This window comes from Cupressus sempervirens, chromosome 11 (assembly GCF_028749045.1).
Source record: "Cupressus sempervirens isolate cs-2001-9-10 chromosome 11, ASM2874904v1, whole genome shotgun sequence".
NCBI classification, from domain to species: Eukaryota; Viridiplantae; Streptophyta; class Pinopsida; order Cupressales; family Cupressaceae; genus Cupressus; species Cupressus sempervirens.
In genome coordinates, this window is record NC_143128.1 from 39,097,462 (window position 1) to 39,102,687 (window position 5,226).

At 38.0% G+C, this 5,226-nt stretch overlaps 1 pseudogene across 1 annotated transcript; it reads left to right on the forward strand.

The window, feature by feature from the left end:
• Positions 1 to 202: 202 nt before the first annotated feature.
• Positions 203 to 2,791, forward strand: LOC149528141 (pentatricopeptide repeat-containing protein At3g12770 pseudogene; annotated as a pseudogene). Its single transcript, XR_016359053.1, has one exon. The product of XR_016359053.1 is annotated as a pentatricopeptide repeat-containing protein At3g12770 pseudogene (transcript).
• Positions 2,792 to 5,226: the final 2,435 nt, after the last annotated feature.

Here is a 5,226-nt window from a genome sequence, read left to right on the forward strand (position 1 = left end):
TAAATATTTTAGATTACTTATTTTTAAGTTGAAATATTCTTTTGTCTAATATAATTGTTTTACATTGTTAAAGTGATACTCTTCGCCTAACTATCATCATAAAATAATTAAAAAATTTTAAAAAAATTAAAAATTCAAATGCTGAATCCATATATGGGCTGCGGTTCGACTGTGTATGTGAATTTATGTCTAATGGCCGTCGTTTCCTCATTCAGTTATTGATACCTTTACAATCAGCTGTGCATAAGATTTTGGTATTACAGATTATTTAAAATCTCGCTCATAATCTTCTGAATTCAAATGTGTCCATCAACTTATACCCCATGTTTCGGGTTCAGCCACTAAATCCATCGCCGGGGATGGTAAGAATGAACGCCTATGAAAACTATACTTAAGCGAGCCAAATCCAATGCTAATGCCATCCGCAGCAAATCTCAATCTTAATTTCGCAGGATTATGTAGAGAGGGTTTATTGAAGGAAGCACTGCACATTTTGTTTACTACACACAATCCTCCTATAGAGTCTTCTATATATGTTCAACTTTTGCAAACCTGCATTGCCAAGGATGCGCTTTCCGATGGTAAACGAATCCATTCTCTCATCACTCAAAGGGGATTTGAGTTTGCCAGAAATCCAATTTTTCAAAATAAACTTATCAACATGTACGTCCAATGCGGGAGCTTGATTGTTGCTCGGAAAGTTTTTGATGGCATGAAAGAACGAGATGGCTTCTCATGGAATGTGATAATTGCAGCTTATAGAAGACAAGGGTATGCTCACCAGGCATTGAGAATGTTTCACCAAATGCAAGAAACAGGTGTAAACCCTGACCAGTTCACTTTTGCCAGCATACTCCCAGCGTGTGCCAAAACAAGAGCTTTGGAACAGGGCATTAACATCCATCAGAGCTTAATGGAAAGGGGATTTTTATCGGATGTTGTAGTTGCAAATGCGCTGCTAGATATGTATGCAAAATGCGGAAGCATACAGAAGGCGCGCGAACTGTTTGACAAAATGTCTGAGAGAGATGTGATTTCCTGGAATGCAATGATTGCAGGATATGCACAAATTGGTGTTCTTGGCGAGGCTATAAAGCTTTTTGAGGAGATGCCTCAGCCAGATGTCATCTCATGGAATGCCATGGTTGCAGGATATACACGAAGTGGGTTTGTTGAAAAGGCCTTGGATACATTTAAGCAAATGCAATTAGCAGGTTTGAAGCCAAATTCTGCAACATTTGCCAGCATCCTCCCAGGTTGTGCCAAAGTGGGAGCTTTAGAATGGGGTATGGGTATCCATCGGAACATAGTTGAAAGCGGGTTTGTATTGGATGTTGTAGTTGCAAGTGCCCTGCTGGATATGTATGCAAAATGTGGGAGCATAAACAAGGCACGTATATTGTTTGATAAAATGCCTCGAAGAGACGCAGTCTCGTGGACTGCAATGATTGCCGGATATACACAAAATGGGTTTTTTGAGAAAGCTTTGGAAACTTATAATCAAATGCAATTAGCAGGCGTGAAGCCAGAGTCCACAACGTTTGCCAGCATCCTTCCAGCCTGCGGCAAAATGGGAGCTTTAGAACAGGGCATAGAGATCCATCAGAACATAATTGAATGTGGATATTCATACGAAGTTGAGGTTGCAAATTCCCTGATAGACATGTATGCGAAATGTGGAAGCGTGCATAAGGCACGTGAATTGTTTGATAAAATGCCTCAAAGAGATGTGGTATCATGGACTGCAACAATTGCAGGATATGCGCAAAATGGTTTTTTCAAGGATGCTCTCAAACTCTTTGAACTAATGAAGTATTCTGGAACATGCCCTGACCATGTATGCTTCACTCGTGTTTTATTTGCTTGCAGCCATGCAGGTCTAGTGGACGAGGGCTGTAAACACTTCAAATCCATGAGCGACCCTTACTCAATAACACCTACAATTGATCATTATGTGTGCATGATTGACCTTCTTGGCCGTGCTGGTTATCTTGTAGAAACTTTCAACTTTATCATTAAAATGCCAAATAAACCGGTCGTGGATGTGTGGATGTGTTTGCTTGGTGCTTGTAGATCACATAAGTATTTAGGCTTAGGAGTATATACAGCAACTCTTCTTTTTGATCTGAATCCTGAAAATGCTTCCACTTATGTTCTTCTGTCAAACCTCTATACTGAAATGGGTAAGTTGGGTGAGGTTCAAAAGGTAAGAAGATTGATGGAAGATAGAGGAGTTAATAAATTACCTGGATGTAGTTGGATTGAAGACCACAGAATGTTACATGCTTTTTGTGCGGGAGATAGATCTCACCCACAGACACAGGAAATCTATGCAATGTTGGAGCAACTGAATTCAGAAATGAAGGCAGCAGGGTATTTATCCGATTCGAGACATGCACTGAATGATGTGGAGGAGGAGGAAAAAGAATTCTTCCTCTGTCACCATAGTGAAAAGTTGGCAATAGCATATGGATTGATTAATTCACACGCTGGAACAACCATTAGAGTAGTGAAAAACCTTCGAGTATGTGTTGATTGCCACACTGCAATTAAGTTTATCTCGAAGGTTGTTGCAAGACAAATTATTGTGAGAGATGGGAACAGGTTTCATCATTTTAAAGAGGGACATTGTTCCTGTGGCGATTACTGGTGATGTTAAGCGGAGTAATTATTAAGCTAGGGTTGGTTGGATAGCAAGGTGCACTAAATTAAACCCGCAGTCAAAAAGGAGAGATCTGTTCTAATTTTTAGTTTCTAAGAAGTGTTTTTTCAATTAATTTATTCTTTAAAATTTATTTTATCTTTGTAGATCTTGACCTTTACTGTTGTCTTCGTATGTATAGTATGTAAAGTGCCTAACTGTTCATATATCCATGTTCCTCCAAGTCTCTGAGACAGGGAACACTAGAGATATGGTTTTGGGGATGACAATTTTTTGTTAGGGATGGCAGGCGACAACCATATAGATAAATTTATACACAATACATTATTAAGTGGGGAAAGTCATTATTGGTAAAAACCTGGTGTCAATTTGTAACATGTAATGATGAAATGTGCATCCCAGGGATAAAGTTAATTTGATATACAACTTTGCAAAATGGACTTTTTAGTTCACATTGACGAGCTTGTTTCTTCAGATAGTTAGTTCACTTTAGCAAATAATGAGTCCCTTTGGTGAATATATATAGTTTGAAGGTGGCAAGAAAACTAAATTGTGTTGTTAATTTGATTTGACTTGTAGATGTCAAAGTCCTTAGATTCAAGCATTTACATAGGGCATTTTACAATCTATTTTTGAATAAACACTCTTGTTTACTTTCATTGAAAGAGAGATTATGTAGGTCTAGCCATTTTTTGAATAGGGCTTGAGGCAAAGCAACTTGCAGATGGATAGAATCACACCTGTTAACCTAGTTTGGTACTTGTGGAAATGGATATCAAAAGGTCTATTTGTTATTTTTTATCTTTGGGAACCTATTTTAGCAACTTCTAAAGTTTCCAAACACCTTAAGCCATTTGAATATCTTGACATGCTCATTTCCACATTTCCATACTTCCTAATAGTTCAGAGAGTCAAAAAGGAAGTTTTGTGACGTCTGAGTTCTCTGGAGTCTTGCCAAAGGCATGTTGCAGGTTTCTTCAAGGGAGTTTAATAAATAAAGAATTTAACCATAGTGGGATAACACACTGTTAGGGCTTTCATTATCTGCTAAAGCTCTATGTCTGTAATATCATGGCAACCGGTACTTGTGCACAGTTAATGGAAGACTGTATTGAAAGCAAACTTAGGCCCAAATAGGAAGAGTTGAAGACACATATAGCATAAGACTTTCTTTAGTTTTTTCAGTGCTTTGACAAGTTTTGTTTCAGGGATCTTTGAACATGGAAATGCATTTACTTTGGAATGGATGGAGTTGAAAATAATTTTATAGAGGTTATCATTCTCCAGCAATACAAGACCATGCAAATATGACTTCAACCTAAATGGAGATTGTCGGAACTTGTGCTATTTCATGGAGCTGCTAGACACCTGATAGCATGCAGGGTATCAAGAACTCATACACTTAGTATGTTTTCTATATCATTTCTATCCTCAGCAGGGACTAGACAGTAAGTTTGCCTTTTTTGTTTTCTTGAAGACCATGGTAGCATTTTCTTTTGCCGAAACAAAGTTTCTCTTCATGGTATTGTGCCTAGATGGATAACCTTCACTAGGTATCTCTGAACTATGCTTTATTCATACCCAATGATGGTGTTATTGACCCCAGTCAGACTTTATCTGCACTAATGTGTTTCATGCAGATGGATCTCCCTTTCTTTGCAAATGTGGCAATGTTTAGGTGACAATGCTGCTTGGAAAGAAAAGATGTCATTATTGTTTTGATGAAAAGTTTTGGATGGTTTGATTGCCAAGTATAATACTATAAAGTTAAGAGACAACATTCTTAACAAACTAAATGTGGTATAGGTTTTGAAGTCATGAATCATGGAATGAGTATCTCAAAGATGTTAATGCACAGTGAGCAGAAATAGATCTTGAAGACCTTAGGAGGCAAAATACAAAAAAATTAAAGGCTGTGAGCCTGTCACAATGAGGACAGTCACATTTTAATGAGAGGATCCATCTTAAAGAAGCAGTTGCAAATGAAGAGAAACATTTGAGATGGTGAAATGGCATTTATGCCTTAAATAGGCAGCCAATATGAAATTGTTTGTGGCAACACTTGAGGGTCAACACGACAGTTTTAAGCAAAGAGAGGGCTTGGAGGATTTTTAGTCTTCATTGCCAATAAAGTACAGGGACAATAGCGATTACAATTATAGCGAGTGGTTATGAAGATGTAAGGAAAATCCTCATGACAGCCCATGCAAAAATAACACCTACTGATAGGAAAATCTTCATGACAGCCCATGCAAAAACAACACCTACTGATATAGTGACAAAATTGAAGAAAGGGCAACTCGGATTGCAAGGGACATTAAAACAATGAGGCCATGATAGTTCCAAAGAGAAGTAAAATGGCACCAAAAGCCAAAAGTGAGAGTCATATATGCCAAAAGACAGATGACTGCCGCAAGAACATAATTGTGCAGTCAACACATGCCAGTGGGCTGATTGCAAAGAATGACAAGGAATATGCGACAACCCTGTGGATGATACTGTCAATATGAGGATAGAAATGGCTAACTTTTGATTTTAAACTTGGGATTCTAAGGGACAGTGGT